This window comes from Molossus molossus, unplaced genomic scaffold, assembly GCF_014108415.1.
Source record: "Molossus molossus isolate mMolMol1 unplaced genomic scaffold, mMolMol1.p scaffold_m16_p_6, whole genome shotgun sequence".
Lineage (NCBI taxonomy): Eukaryota > Metazoa > Chordata > Mammalia > Chiroptera > Molossidae > Molossus > Molossus molossus.
The window spans coordinates 19,320,628-19,337,425 of record NW_023425399.1 but is presented as its reverse complement, the minus strand read 5'-3'; positions in this window follow the sequence as shown (position 1 = coordinate 19,337,425).

Genomic DNA, 16,798 nt, shown 5'->3' with positions numbered 1-16,798 from the left:
TCAGATAGAGTGGAAAGAAGAGAGAGAGAGAAACATCAGTGTGAGAGAGACATATCAATTGGTTGTCTCCTGCACAACCCCAAGCAGGGCCAGGGACTGAACCACAACCAAGGTACATGCCCTTGACCAGAATTGAACCCGTGACTCTTAGGTCCACAGGCCAACACTCTGACCACTAAGCCAAACTGGCCAGGGCTCTGAGGAGGTGACTTTTGACAGAGACCTCAAGGAAATAGGGCAGGAGCTGTGTAGATGTTTAGGGAACAGCAAGTGCAAAGGGGCTGGGGTGGGAGTGGGTTATGACTAAAGAACAGCTGGGAGTCCAGTGTGGAGGGAACAGAGGGCTTGATGGGGAGGGGAGAGTGGTAGGAGATGCGGTCGTAGGGGTGTCTGGGGGCCAGACTGGGGAGGGCCCTCTCTCTGAGTGAGATGAGAGTCACTGAGGGCTTTGAGCAGAGGCTTGTGTCTTTTTTTTTTTTTATCCTCACCCGAGGACATTTTTCCATTTTTTGTTCAGATAGAGTGGAATGGAGAGAGAGGAAGAGAGAGAGAGAGAGAGAGAAACATGGACGTGAAGGGACACATCGAGTGGCTGCCACCCGCACGATCAACCAGGGCCGGGGACAAACTGCAACCGAGGTACGTGCCCTTAGGGGGAACCGAACCCGGGTCTCTCGGGACCGCAGGCCGACGCTCCAACTGCTGAGCCAAACCAGCCAGGGCAGAGGCTTGTGTCTTAACAGGACCCTGTGGCTGCTGTGTGGAAACCAGGCTGAAGGGATCAAGAGTAGAGGCAGGGAGGCCAGGGGAGACCACTGCTCTAGTCCAGGAGAGAGATGACGGTGGCTGGACCAGGTGGCGGAGGAGGAAGTGGCCAGGGCCAGTTGGATTCGGGAGATGTTTTGAAGGTAGAACAACAGGATTTCCTGATGCATTAATGGTGGGAAGAGAGAAGAGGAAGGAGGGAGAGAGGAGGGTGAGGAAAAGACAGAGAGAGGATAGAGTGTTAAAAACCATGAAACTGGAAGAGGTCATCTGTGTTGGCAGGAAGGGGACTGAGCCAGGGACCCTCATGCTCACTTCAGGAAACATTTGGGTGACTGGAAATGTGTCTGGTGAACTGAAAATCGGGATGTGGATCTCAGTTATAAACATGACAAAGAAAAAAAAACCTTTTCTGTCATAAACACTAATGGATGGGGCCACAGAAATGAGGTAGGAGTCAGCAGGAGGCCCCGGTTCCGTGCTGGCCCCTCGTGTCCACTAATATTGCACACAAATCAATCACACAAAGCACACAACAGAATTTGTCTCTGAGGGCCAGGACCCTCTGGACTGTGTCTGGAATAAAGGCCAGAACTCCAGTGTTTGGGAGACTGAGAATCATCCTCTGTGCTCAATTCAATGTCACCTCCTCCATGCCCAGCCTGGCCCCAGGTGCTGGGACCTTGAGATGCAGCTACTGCGTCCTGGTTGGTGGGCAGTGCCCCAGCATGGCCGTCTCCCCAGCGTGAGTAGTGGCTCTCGGCGCTGGCGCCGGGCAGGCTGCCTGGTTCCAGGCGGTCCCAGGAGCGTGTGACACAGCTTGGAGTGGCTGCATCTGCCCCCACACTGCAGTGTCTCCTCTTCCCAGCTACACCAATCAAGAGTGTAGACCATACCCACTGCCTCCGCTTACTCCTTAACCCACTGCTTCTGCCTTTGTTTCCATGCTGCCCCCAGCTGCCTCACTCCCTCCTCCTCTTCCCAGCTGAGCTTCTCGAGGGTGTGGACTGTGCTCACTGACTCCAGTTACTCCTCATCCACTGCAGCCTGCATCCCACCCCACCCCTCTGTGGTCATTGTTCTCACCAAGGCCACCACGACCTCCTTGGTTCATCTCGGTCCTCACCTTCCCAGGCTCTGGGCAGTGGTACAGGCCCCCGACTCCCCCTCCACAGCTTGCTGGACCTCTGATAGCCCCCACCTCTCAGGCTGCTCCATCCTGCCACCTTTGCTGGCTTCTTTCTCCATCAGCCCCTGAAGTATCTCTGTTGCGCAGACCACTGTCCTGGCTGCCTTTTCTTCTCAGACCACACCCTCTCCAGGACTCACCATCTGCCACAGCTTCAGTGTCGCTCTGAACACCCACAGTCCCCAAGCCCCCAGCTCCATCCTTGGCCTTTCCCCAGGGCCCCCATGGATGGCATTTCTTATGTACCGGAAACACCCCTTACTCAACATGTCCAGAGTGATCTCAGCATTTCCTCTCAGGCCTGCCCCTGCCACTCTGTCCCCTGACTAGTGAGGGGCACCATCCTCCTCTTATGGACCCTGATGGCTACGCCCCAGTGTCCCCTTGCCCCCTTTCAACCTTTCTAAATAACCACTTTATTGGGGTATAGTTTACATATTATAAAATTTACTTATTTTAGGTGTTCATTTTGCTGAGCTTTAATAAATTTATACAGTTGGGTAACCATCACCACAATCCAAAAGTATTTTTGTGTGCATTTTCAGCAATCCCCACTCATATCCCAGGCCCAGGCCACCGTTGATCTGCTTTCTATCTCTATAGTTTTGCCTTTTCCAGAAAATTCATGTACTTGGAAACATACGTGTAGTCTTTGTGTCTGGCTTCTTCCACTCAGCAATTATTTGTTATGTTCATCTATATTGTTGCACATACTAACTTCATTCTTTTTGGTGCTGAATTTTATGGATATATAACATTTTGTTTATCTGTTCACTGGGCATTTGGATTTTTGGCTTTTATGAGTAATGCAGCTATGAACATCCACATACAAGTCTTTATGGGGACACATGCTTTTGTTTTTCTTGTGTCCATTATCCTACCAGACCCTGATTTTCCCTGGGGAGCCATGTGATCCCAGGGTAACTGACTCTACCTCCCCGACTCAGGGACTGAGCATGTGACCCTGGTTAAGTCAATCAGTGTGTTCCATTCTCCAGGCATGATGATTGGCCCCTGGACAGGCATGTGACATAAGCAAGTCCAATCAGTGGCTCTTAGGACTTGGACTGGAAGAGGCCTTCCTCATGCCCCAGTGGTGTTACTTGTTTGGAACAGCTGCAGCCATGTGCTTGCAGGTAGCCAGACTGAGGGGGGAGCTGACATGGAGAAGGACTGGGATGAAAACATCGAAACAGAGCTGGAACCTGGATTGAACTGTGCCTGAAGTCCACAAAAATTCTGGAAATTTTCACTTATCTGGGTTTATCAATTTACTTTATTGTTAAAGCCAGCTTTAATTGGATGTTCTTGTTATTACTGTTTATAGCCCAGGGGTCAGCCATGGCCTATTGGAACACAGCCACGCCCATTCATTTATATATTATCTATGGCAGCTTTGGAGCACTGAATGGCCCACAAGCCTAAAATATTTACCACTGGTCCTTTAAGAAAAAGTTTGCTGCCCTGGCCGGTTTGGCTCAGCGGTTAGAGCGTTGGCCTGCAGTCCAGAGAGACCCGGGTTCAGTTACCGATAAGGGCATGTACCTCGGTTGCAGTTTGTCCCCGGCCCTCGTTGGGTCATGTGGGTGGCAGCCACTCGATGGGTTCCTTTCACGTCGATATTTCTCTCTCTCTCTTCCTCTCTCTCCCTCCTGCTCTATCTGAATAAAAAATGGAAAAATGTCCTCGGGTGAGGATAAAAAAAAAGAAAAAGTTTGCTGACTCCTCTCATAGCAGAAAGCTTAGTACATTAGTACCCCCCACCTTATCCACGGTTTTGCTTTCTATGATTTGTTACTCATGGCCAACATTCGTCCAAAAATATTAAATGAAAAATTCCAGAAATAACAATTCCTAAGTTTAAATTACACTCTGTTCTGAGCAGCATGATGACATCTCATGCTGTCCTGCTCTGTCCTACCTGGAACATGAATCATCCCTTTGTCCAGCATCTCCATGCTGTATATGCTGCCTGTCTGTCAGTCACTTAGTAGCCATCTTGGTTATTAGATCGACTGTCACAGTATCTCAGTGCTTATGTTCAAGTCACCCTTGTTTTACTTAAAAATGTCCCTAAACTGCAAGAGTAGTGATGTTGGCAATTGAGATATTCCAAAGAGAAGTTGTAAAATGCTTCTTTTAAATGAAAAAGTGAGTACAGTACAATAACATTTTGAAAAAGAGACCACATTCACGTAACTTTTATTTCAGTCTATTATTATAATTCTTCTATTTTATTATGAGTTATTGTTAATCTCTTGTGCGTAATTTACAAGTTAAACTTTATCATATGTATGTATAGGAAAAAACACTATGTATGTATGTATAGATATAGGTATAGGTATAGGTATATAGAGATGTATATAGAGATATATAGATGTGTATAGATATATATATAGATAGATATAGATAGGGTTCGGTACTATCCGTGGTTTTAGGCATCCACTGAGGGTTTTGGAATGTATACCCCAAGAATAAGAGGGGACTACTGTATTAACTATTTGTTGTCACTACTATCTGTAGTCACTCAGAGAAGAAGCCTGGGATCGTCCTTGACTTCCTTTACCTCATCCTCCACATCTAATGAGCACCAAGTCCCGAATCTGTCTCCGTCTCCCTGCTCTAGTACCCCTGCCCTAGGGAGACCACTGTCAGCTTCCACCTGGGTCACACTGCTCCTCTCGGCCGCCCCACAGAGCTGCTGATGACCTTTCTCCCAGACGAACTAGACTAAGCCTTGGGCTCCCCACTGCTCCCAGGGTAAAGGCCGCACTGCCTGGACTGGCATTGCAGGACCCTCATGACAGAGCCCCCATCCGTGTTTCCAGCCCTGTCTCCCTTCCCCTTCTTCCCCAGAGCACACAGACCAGCCCCCCACCTGTGCAGAATTCCCCGCAGTTCCCCAAACACGGCACGCTTTGTCCCTCGTTCTCTGCCTCCAGTGCCCCTCCCCACTCTGTCCACCTAGTGGACCCCTGTGCATCCTTCAAGGCCCAGCCAGAGCCTCGCCTCCTTTTTGATGTTTCTCTGATTCCCAAGGCTGGTCATGGCTCCCGTGGGCCCCTGGGCTTCCTTCCAGGGCAGTTTCTACCACCTTGGACTGCCATGTCTGTTTACATATGTGCCGTCCCCACTGACTAGTTCATCTCATTGCTTTCCACATGGCCTGGCTTGGGGCTCGAGAAATGTTTGTTTGTGGGGCACAGAATAGGGGCTCCCTGCCTTCTGCTCCAAAGCCACTGTAAGAAATTAAATGGGCTTCAGGCTTTGAACAAGGGACCACTGGGCTCAGCGTTAACAAGGGGAGATGGAAGGGCTGGAGCTTCCCCGGCCCCAGGCAGGAGTGCCTTCCAGAAGTGCAGAGACATGCCTTCCAGGAAGGACAAAATGAACCAAACCTGAGCTCGGAGGAGGAGTCAGAGGAAGGGAAAGTAGGGCAGGTGAGAGTGGGCTGCTGTGGCGGGCCCTGGGAGTGCGGAATAGAAATGAGGGGATTATGGAGAAATGTCATTAAATGAAGATCTTCACGGCCTCTGGAAGTCAGCGGGCCAGCTGAGACGAGTCCAGATGGCCAGTGAGGGGCTGCTGGCTTCTGTCAGGACTGCAGAAGGTTTAGGGATTTGCAAGACTGGCCCTTTGGAGGATTTAGGGAACATCTGATTTCCACATCCTCGACTGAAACAAATGTGGGCACCAGCTGGCTGGGTCCTGGGTGAACCTTCCCAAGAAGCAGGTGTGGGGGACCCAGGGGAGTACTGGCCTGGGAGGCCAAGCCAGCTCTGCTCTCACCCACCGTGGGGACCTCGGCTTCCACCTCCAGGCCTTAGAACTGTGGCCGGCACTCAGGGCCCATCCCAGAAATGTGTGCTCATGTGAATCCGGTGCGTAGAAAACCAGAGACTGGGCCAGACCCAGACTCCATCGCAGGGCTAGAGTGAGGGGCAAATGCGACAGTGGTTGTGAAAGGGCCTTGCAAACTGAAATACTGTGACACCCTTTAAGGGGCCTCTCCTCTCTGCAGCCATCCAGGACTCCCCCTGCTGAGCTAGTCACCCTGTTTGTACCCCGGCTTCCCAGGCTGTGTATAACCTTGTCCTGGCACCCGTCCGCTCTGTCACAGACCCTAATGTAGGACATGTCCCCCCACCAGGCTGAGCTCCTTGGGGGCAGGAACAAGTGTGTCAGTCCTCCACATCTGGCTCGGTGCCTGGTGCAGGAGTTTGGCAGCTAGTTCTTGAATGACTTTAAATTGTAAAAAAGCAATTAACTTGTGGGTGCTGGGTAGCCTTGGTTTATCAAAGCAAGGACCAGGTGGTGCATGCTAGAAATCTTTCTAACGAAATGACAAAGTGTTTTATGAGTTGTAGCTCAAAAAGTGTGAGCATTTGGAAATGGGGTCTCAGGGTTGAGAAGGTTAAAAGCTGTCTGTCTTGTGCCATCCAGTAGGGTGGCCACAAGCTGTATCCAGTTCTTCAGTTTCACTAGACACATTTCGGGTGCTCAGTAGCCGCGTGGCTCATGGCCACAACTGAACGGTGCAAAGGCAAGCGTTTCTAGCATTGCACAGAGTTCTCTTGGACAGCATTCCCAGGACCTTGAAAATTCACGTCCATTTGTTCTCTTGGGCCCTTATAATTTGGAGAGCTTCCAAGGTTTTGGGGAGAGAGCTGGGAGTTTGGAGTCTGACTAGCCAGGGTTTGAACCCCTGCTCAGCCATTTTCTTGCTGTGCAGCCTGAAACAGAGGAACTTCGTCTCCTTCCTGGGGCTCAGTGTTATCATCTGCAGAGTGGGTGGCCGTACCACGGCGCAGAGCTGTGAGAGTTAAAGGACAGAGCTATGTCAAGAGCTCCATGGTACTCTGTGCAAGAAGCTGCTGTTAGTCACAGGGTGGTATCCCGTGAGCTGCAAGAGAGAGCCAACAGGCCGCAATGTCAGAAAAGTCTTGAAACTTGGAGCTCAGATGACCATACTCTTCAAAACTACTGGCACGGCATGATGAGTTCGTCCAGGCCCTAGGGGCCGGTCTGGGGTAGTGCCTGGTGGGCATGACTGGCAGGGGGCACTCAGTAGGTGAAGACAAGGCTGGAGCTGGTGGGGCTAGGCTGGCCAAAGCCTGGGAAATCCTGGGCAGGAGCAATGAAGCTCCCTCCAAATCACCCCAGTGCTGAGCAGGGCGCTTGGCGGTCTACCTTAGCATGCACTTTATGTAAAACTCCTGTCTGCTAGCTGACTAGAACATATTAACTAATAATAATATGAGGACTAATAGCAACTGTATTAGTGGGTGGGCATTTTCTATACACCAGGCACTGTGCTAAGAAATATCATATGTATATGCATTAGCTCATTTAGTCCTTTGTAATAGGTGTGTTATTCTCGTTTTACAGGCAGAAAACACTGAGGTCATTTGTTCAGGGTCACACAGCTACAAGGTGGTGGAGCTGGGGTCTGCCAGGGCCCACACTTTAGATAAAGCCCAAACTCCTCATTTACCTGGTCCTGATGGCCCTGCAGAGCCGGCCGCAGTTAGCCCTAAACCTTCACCTCTGTCGCGCCCCACCTCTCTGGTCAAGTTCCTCAGATGCCAGGCGTCTCCTTCCTATCTCTGTGCCCTTATTTATCCCTCAGCCTAGATGCCCTCCCCACCACCCCTCCACCCTCCACAGATTCCTGTTCACCCTTCAAGACCCAGTTCCACTGTGGGCATCTCAAGGCCCAGGACTGGGCCTGAGTCATTTTTGTGTCATAATGTCCAGCATGCGGCTGGGTGCATTGGAGGCCTCAGTAAACTATGGCAGTGGATTGGTGGGTGGTGAGGGAATAGATGGAGGGTGGGTGGAGTGGGTGGACGGTGAATCTGGGCGAGTGGACAGTTGGTGGGCAGCTGGGAAAGTGGGAAGTGGCTGGTGTGGGTGGTGTGGATGGCATGTGAGTAGATGGGTGCCTTGTGCCCAAGTGCCCTGAGGGGAACGGGGCCTGAACTGGGCACAGGGCAGTGGGCATGCAGAGAAACTGGTTTGAGAGACATCGGTGAGGGACAGATTTGGGGGAGAAGGCGATGAGGTCCATTTTGGATGTGGGGGTGTGAGGGGCCTATGGAGGGAGATCGGGGAGGCAGCCAGGAGATGAGCCTCAGTTGGGTTCGCGTGTTGGGCTGGGCTGTACATGTGGACTCAGGACAGAGGGCCGGAGGACCAGCCATCAGAGAATGCAGAGGAAGCCCGGCCCCTGAGGTAGGAGATCCAGGAGGGACACAGCACAGGAGGGGAGGCACTGGCATGTCAAGAACAACCATAAATCCTTGTAGGTGGTGTGTCTGGGCAGCCAATGCTGGGGGGTGCAGGCAGGAGACTCGGTATTAGAGGTGGGCCATAAAGGGTGACAAGATTGAGACCAGCCTGGGGAGCAGCTATGCTGAGCAGGAAACCGCTTAGGCCGAGGCAGTGAGCTGGAAATGAGCAGGTTATGTCCACGGGCTCTGAGGCCCCCCGGGCCCGCAGCAGACAGCTGGAGAACGGGGGGGGGGGGGGGGTTCCACATCTTTTCCCTGTCCCAGCGGGCACCCTGTGGCCTCAGCCTCCAGGGTCTGGGAGGACTCTGGGGAATTTGGAAGCTGTGTGACTTTGGACAAGTCACCTCCCCTCTCTGGGCCTCAGTTACCTCATTTGAAACCAGAGTCATTGCCACCTGCCTGTTTTGCTGAGAGGAGTAAATGAGATGTGGGGGGTGGGGGTGAAAATCCCCCAGTACATGAGGGAACCCCATACATGCTATTTTAAAAAACTATTTTCCATTTAAATTCAACTCCACAAATATTTATTGAGCTAAAAGGTAAACCCCCTTTTCAGATTAAATTTTTGTACAGCCAATACCCTGTTACCTGGGCCTGGGGAGGCCGTTTATTATTTGAGGAGCCTTGAGTCGAATTCTTTTGAAAAGCTCTGGTCGGTTTGTGTTTTGAGTAACGAGGATTTTGACTTTTCAAGCTTGCAGAGCAAGGCTTTTCTTTTGTTCCATGTGTGTTTTGAAAAGATCCTCCTGGCTACTGCACAGAAAATAGACCAAGGGAAGCAGCAGGGCGCCCAGGGAGGAGGACTGTGCAGTGGTCTGAATGAGAGATGGTGCTGGCTGGGACAGGGCTGACTCCGGTATAAAAAGAAGGGGATTTGAGAGATATTTAGGAGGGTTAAGAAATAAAGGACATGGTCATAGGTTTTATACATAAGGGGGTGAGGGAGAAGGAGGAAGGGGCGCGGAGGCCTCCTGGCTTCTTGGTTACTGAAGGGGAGCTGGTTCCAGGTACCAGGTCAGACAGTGATGCCAGAGGGCGAGGTCTCCGGGGAAGGTCACACACTGGGCCCTGGACACAGAGTGTGAGCTGTCCACATGGTGGCGGGCAGAACTGCCCATAGGAATTTGGCTCTGCAGACCTGGAACTCCAACTGAGCTGGAGAGGAAAATGCCGGTGACAGGAAGGAGGGGAAGCCCAGAGTTCATGACAGTTAGTCAATAACTATTTATTCAGCACTGAAAATGTTTGTTGAGCGAAGTCTTCACTGAGCACCTCCACACACCAGGTGCTGTGCTAGACACTGGGGATCTGGCCATAAACTGAAGAGACAAAACTCTCTGCCTTGTGGGGCTGACATTTTAGTGGGAGGGGCAGGCAACAATCAGGATAAATTGCTCATTTGCATATCCTGTTATACAGTGGCAGGTGCCAAGGAGAGCAATAAAGCAGGGAGGGACAGGCCCTGGGAGTGTGAGGCGCAGTGGATGGGAGGTAGTGGTATCGGCAGACACAGGGGTTGTGCTCACTGGATTCATTTAAGCCTCAGGACAACCATATGAGGAAGGTGCTGTAATCATTCCCATTTTAGAAATGAGCAACCGAGTCACAGAGAAGTTAAGAAATTTGACCAAGGTCACTCAGCTGTGTAACTGGCAGAGCCTGGATTTTATCCGGAGCCCATACTCTTCAGTTAAGCGTCTTAACCACTATGCTGAACTGCCTGTCATTGGCAAGGTCAGATCTCAGCAAAGATCTGACGGAAGTGAGGGGGATAAGGGTCACGGGTATCTGGGTGACCAGCATTCCAGGCAGAGGAAGAAAGCAAAGGCCCTGAGGAAGGAGCTCGGCGGTTCTATTTGAGGATCAGCACCAAGGCCAGTGTAGCAGGGGCCATGGGAGGGGCAGAGAGTCCAGGGAGAACTGGAGGTGGTACCTGGAGGTGGTACCTGTGGCATCTGTGAGCCTGCCAGCTTTTGCTTGAGGTGAAGTAGGCCACGGAGGGTTCAGAGCAGAGGGACAGGAGCTGCCTTGTGTCTTAACCTGCTTCCTCTGGCTTCTGTGTCAGGAGCAAAAGCAGAAGCAGGAGGCAAAAGAGAACATGAATGATCCAGACAAGAGACAACGATGCTCAGTCCACAGTGAGGTAGCCGTCAGGGAGCATCAGCGTCTTGGTAGGCTGTGAAGGTGGATCCCGTAGGAGTTGCTGGTGGCTTGGATGTGGAGGGTGAGGGAGAGAGAGGAGTCAAGGATGACTCCAGGATTTGGGCCTGAATGACTGGAAGGAGGAGGTTCCATCAACCAAGATGGGGGCAGCTATAGGAGGAGCCACTTCATAAAGTACTTTCCATGTCCACCATCCCTTCCAATTCCCCGGCTACTCTCTGAGGTAGGCGCTGAGACTCTCAGGTGACGTGACTCACCCAGTGTCACTCGGCCAGCGCGTGGTGGAGCCAGGACTGGAAGCCAAGTGTGCATCACAGGGTTTGGAGCTTTGATTTATTCATTCAATCAGCAACCGTTTCTGGAGCACCTACTCTGTGCCAGGCACCGTGCCAGGTGTTGACAGTGGTGATCAGTGACGATGATCCGCCATCACGGAGCCCCCAGTCTGGTGGAGGAAGCAGGGTCAACCAGTCATCGTGAAAATGATCTTCTCGTATCAGCCAGGAGGAGAAACTGAGGGATCCCAGGAGCCAGTAACCTGACCTAGCTGGGAGACCAGGGAGGGGGTGAATGTGAAGTGCAAAGGCCTCGAGACAGGGTGTCTAGGGAGATGGGGGGCTTCTTGGGAAATACTCCCTGGTTTCCTAGGCCATAGCGGAAGACCCCAGAGAGGACTGCAGACTCCCAGAGAACAGCTGCCCATTTGGAAGTCAAACTTTTTTTTTTTTTTGTAGTGTTGGATACCTATCACCATGATCCGTTTTAGAACATTTTCATTGTCCCCGAAAGGAAATCAGGAACATCTCAGCAGTCATCCCCTCCCAGTCCCCCAGCTTGGCAACCACTCATCTACTTCCTGTCTCTACAGAGTGGCCTGTTCTGGACATTTCCCAGAAATGAAATCATACAGTTTGGTCTTATGTGGCTTCTTGCACTTCGTGTAATAGTCTTGACGTTCATCTGTGTTGGAAGTCCTGGAATCTGAACACCCCCGGAGCCTGCAGGGCCTGCCTCGTGTGCTTCTCCCACCTGTTGTAAAGTAGGGACTCCGGGAGGAGGCTTCCTCTGGTCCCTCAGCAAGGAACTAGGGGACTTCAAGACAGGTCTCGGGACCCCCAGATCAAGGCCACTGCCTCCCTGCCCTGCACAGGACGCCTCCCTCTGCTGTCACCTCTTTTCCTTCAGCTTCGAGCTCTGCTTGATTTTGGCTAAAAGTAACAACTTGGTCAGAACGCATCCTTCCAAGACCTGGATTTTCACGCCTTGGCAATTTTCACGCCCCATGGTACATCTCAAAATCTTTTATGCATCTTTAAGAATGTGTGTCCACTAATTCAGGATTTTTTAGAGTTTGATATTTTCTTTTCCTGCTACTTAAACACTTTTCATCCAGACGGTTATGCTTGTTTGTCTTGGTTGGTGATTTTCCCTCCGGGAGAGGCAGGGCAGCCTGGGGTTAAGTGCCAGGTTTGGAATTAGATGCTCTGCTTCTTCCTCAGTGTGTGTGCCCATGGGTCACTCCTGAAACTCCCTGAGCCTGTTTCTTGCTTTGAGAAATGACGATAACACTGTCGGGCTGTGGGGAAAAGGAAGTGCAGTCAAGCTTGCTCAGGGCTTGGCACAGAGTAAGCGCAGATGCAGGGAGGTGAGAGGTGTGAGCGCTTCCCAGGGCTCTGGGATGACCAGAGGAGAAAGGTGACCCCCCCACCATCGATGGTCCTTTCTCCAGATCCCCCCTGTGAATGGACCCCTGTACATCCCCTCCCAGGCCTGAGAGGTGGAAGCCTGAGTTCAGACCCCAGCCCAACCTCTTGGATTCTGTGCCCCGACAGAACTGGTTTCCATTGTGTCTGTTTCCCCACCTGTAGATGGAGGTGGAGGCCAGGGGGGGAGGGGGTCTGCGGAGGCCTGCACGGCAGCCAAGAGGCCCCTGGGAGGGGGTTGTGGAATGGAGAAGCCCTTTCCTTCTCCCAGGAGGGCCGAGTTCCTGCTGATGAGATCCACGCAGGAGCAGTGGCACCTGTTCAGGAGAGGTGGGTGGAGAGGGACACCTGGCTTCCCCTGCCTCTTGCACAAGATGTGCTGTGTGGGAGGTGATGGGGGGGGGGGTGATGCAGTGAAGGGCCTCCTGCTCTGAGTCAGCGACAGGGACAGAGCCTCTCTGAAAGTCTTCGCCAGGCACCTGCTCTGCACGAGGTATTCTACCTGCACCATCTTTTTAATCCTCACGGTAGCCCTCAGAGGAGACACTTTTTTTTTTTAACCCTCACCCAAGGAAATGTTTATTGATTTAGAGAGAGGAAGAGAGAGAGAGAAAGAAGCATCGCTCGATTGCCTCCTGTAGGTGCCCTGCCTGGGAATCGAACTGGCAACCTTTCAGTGAACAAGAGGACACTCCAACCAGCTGAGCTACCCAGCCAGGGCAGAGGGGGCACTCTTTTTTTTTTAATCCTCACCTGAGAGCGTTTTTGCATTTACCTTGAGATAGAGCGGAAGGGACAGAGGGAGGAAGAGAGAGAGACATATCGAGTGGTCGCCACCCACACAACCCCAACTGGGGCCGGGGACAAACTGCAACCGAGGCACAAGCCCCTAGTGGGAACCAAACCTGGGTCTCTCTGGTCCGCGGGCCGACACTCTCTCTAACTGCTGAACTAAACTGGCCAGGGCAGAGGGGGCACTCTTAATACCATTTGACAAGTGAGAAAACTGAGGCTCAGAACAGGACAGCTGCCCAGCGTCGTTCAGCAAGTGAGGGGCTGAGCTGGGATTTGAACTCAGGACTGTGTGGCTTTCCTAGCTCCCCTATTCAGAGCAGATGAGGGAGAAGCAAGACAGGGAGGATCAGAGCCTTTGAAATCAAGCTTCCCTGCTGCTGTGGGGATTCTGCTGCTGTGGGGATTCTGTGGGTGGTAGGAAAGGCATTGTAAATATGCATGACATGCAAATACGCCCCTGAAAAACAGTGTGGGGGCCCACACGAGCCGGGATGCCAGAGTGCTTAGAAATGTAGTGTACAAACACTCGGGGTTTTATGATTACTGATGGTGTGTCCCTCTCCAGTGTCCCAGGACCAGTGGAGGGGTCTCGGGTGGAGAGATTACCTCAGTCCTAATTGACACTCTCCCCCATTTCTTCAGGCACTGGTGCCCCCTTCTGCCAGCTGCCTGGCGGTAAGAACTTGGTCAGTCCCAGCACTGGAAGGCCCGTCCCAGTTGCTGCCAGCACCTCTGACTGAGTGCCGGGAGGGATGTGTCCAGGGCCCGCTCCTGAGGTGACACCTGCTGGTTCCCGACTGGTTCCCGTGTTCCCTCTGCACGTAGCTCCCTGGTTGGTAAGTACCCGCGTCCGCGGCCTGGGCGCACAGAATCAGGCCTGCTTACTCACCCACCTGTGACTGGCAGCTGGGAAATGCCCAGCTTTCCCACCCAGTGATGCCGGCATTCTGTCAAAGGGCCCTCAGTGAGCTTTTATATGTCTGAGCTCACTGTATGGCTTGACTGCTTGTCTGTCCAGCCCTCTCAACAACCCAAGAGGTGGGCATGGAGATGGCTTCTTTTCTACAGAGGAAACAACCTCAGAGAGGAGAAGCCACTTGCCTGAGGATGCACAGCTCTGTCCACCTCAAAGGCCAGCCCTTGCCACACCCAAGGGGCTGGGACAGCTGGTGACATGGGCTCAGGAAGGGAAGGGAAGAGTGAGCCATGCTGGGGCTGAGGCAAGGCCATCTTGAATCTTGGGGAGCCCTGTCGTTCCGGCCCCTTCGGTCTGTTCCACTCACATTCCTCCAGTTCCCACCTGGACTGACCCCACACAGGATGGGGTGCAGGCCTGGCAGCCTCCCTGACCATTTGTCTGGGGATGTGCAGCCCACCTCAAGCCTGGTCCCATCATTGTTCCCACAACCATGATCCCAAGAATACACCCCACTCAGCGCCAGCACAGTGCCTGACACTCACCGCGTTCCTGCATCGCATCCTGCCGCCCGCTCCCGGGTCACGCAGGCACAACTAGTCTAGTTCACAGACACCATGGCTGAAACGGGGACCCAGGGTCACCCAGCCATCACTCAGCACTACACGGGACAGTTGGTTTACGATCTGCCTATTCACACGGCCTCTGCTCCCCAAGGATGGAAAATAACTGCCTCACCCCCCACTGGACAGCCAGGCGCCTGGCACGATGTGGGTGCACAGTCAATAGTTGTGGAAGGAAGGAGAAGGGAGAGGAGAAGGTGTTCTCACTTCCCTCCACCCAGACAGCCTCCAGAGCCCTTGCCCAGTGGCCTTCTAGCTGCTCACTCCTGCTGCCCCCAGAGCACGCGGTGAGCCCAGGCCTGCAGCAGGGTGGCCAGCCCCTCTGGTCTCTAGTCTCTCATCTGCTTGCAGCTGCCCCGCCTTTCTGATGGGATGGTTATGTGAAGGGAAAAGACTCGTAAATATGCATCATGTGCAAATGTTATAGGATAATAAAAAACCCATGAAGATCACTGTAGATAATGAAAATAGAAGCACTTCTTTTTTTTTTTACTTTTTTTTTCCACATTGACTTTAGAGAGAGAGGAAGGGAGAGGGAGAGAATGATGGAAACATCAATGAGAAAGAACATTGATTGGCCACCTCCTGCATGACCCCCACTGGGGATTTGGCCCACAGCCTGGGCATGTGCCCTGACCTGGAATTGAACCAGCAACCTCTTGGTGCATGGGTCGATGCTCAACCACTGAGCCACACCGGCCGGGCAGAAGCACTTCTTGAAGAACAAGGAGTGCACACTTGTGTGGGACCAGCCTTACCCCTGACAGCCATGGAACGGACTGTCCCCAGCCCAGCCCCCCTGACCTGTCCCCTGGCTTACTGTAGGCACTGCAGGCAGCAGTCCCATTTGGCTGAGAAGTTGTTGTAGGAGAAGGAATGATGACCTCTCACCCTGAGAGCTGTGTCTGTGGGATTTAATAATTTGCAAACTCTCCAGGTTGTGCCCTAGACCCTGAGTGTCCTCCCCAGGGACTAGATATGTAACAGGAGCCACCTGAATAACTTGGAGCATTTCTTGAGCAATTACTATGTCCCTGGCATTTCACAAAGTGCTTCCTTTTCTTCATCTCAGTTAAACTCCTGATGACCCCGTGGGAGGTTGATGGGACGACCAAGGCATGGGCCTGGGGGAGAGGGCTCAGCTGTCAACATCCTAGTCTTTTCTGGAAATTACTGCCATTCAGTGCCCACCTCTGCCTCCCAGGCTTGGCACAACCAGAGGGGCAGGATTGTGGCCACTGAGAACACAGCGTAGCTGGCAGCCCCTGGCATGTGTGGCCCAGTGACGGAGAACGGGATTCCTTGGCACGAGCTGGGGGAGCAGCCGTCAGCATTGTGAGGAAAGATGGAGGCCTGGGCGGCAGCGAGGGAGGTGTTACTGCTGCTATTTTGCTAACAAGCTAGTTATTTAAAGAACAGCCAAAGCCCAAGTCGGGAAATTGGATGGGGAGTCTCCATGCCCAGGACAGAGGTAGCCAGGGGTCCAGGAGCCTTTCTCGGTCAGGGCAGAGTAGCCCTTTCAATTTTTTATTTGCTTATTATTATTATCAATAGTAGTAATAGTCATAGCACTATCAAAGTCAAAATGGATTCTCTTTGTGGAGAAAATAAGCCGTAAGGATTGGGAGGGGGTTCAGGAGTGGTTTCTGAGGGGCCCGCGCTGTTCTATTGTTGACCCGGGTGGTGGTTACGCAGCTCTTCCTTTCATGAGAATTCATTAGTAGGCATTCCTGTTTCATGTGCTTTTCTCTACGTATTATATTTCATAGTAAAAAGGCTAAAAAGAGATTATAACAATAATAGTTATTATTTTTTGAGCACTTACTAAATGCCAGGCTCCTGCTAAGTGTTTTAGCTTATCTCATGGAAGCCTCGTGGATTCTGTTATGTTCCCCATCTTACAGAAGAGGAAAGCGAGGCTTAGAGAAGGACGGGTACCTGCCCGAAGTCACGCAGCCAGAGCGGCCACAGAGCACTCGGGTACAGGAGATGGGGCGAGAAACCGGACAGGCTGGCGCAGGCCAGCGTCACTGACCACGCTGGAGGGTCGGGGTCCAGGCAGTTCCCCCACAATGGGCAGGTTCCTCCATTTGTCCCTCAGACATGTGCCTCTTGCATTTTTAAGGCTTAGGAGGCCAGGCAGGGATCTGTGGCCATCGGCAGCGGATGAGGCATCCGGGAGTGTGACAAGAGGTCAGCGCAGAGCATTCGGTCATTTAAGAATATGAATGGGTCAGCCCTAGACACAGGCCAGGGGAGGAGGCCAGGGCATAGCCAGGAGTCATTCAAGATAAAAAGAGATCATCCAGGTGAGACAGGGTCAGACCCAACCTCTGAACTAACTGCCTGTG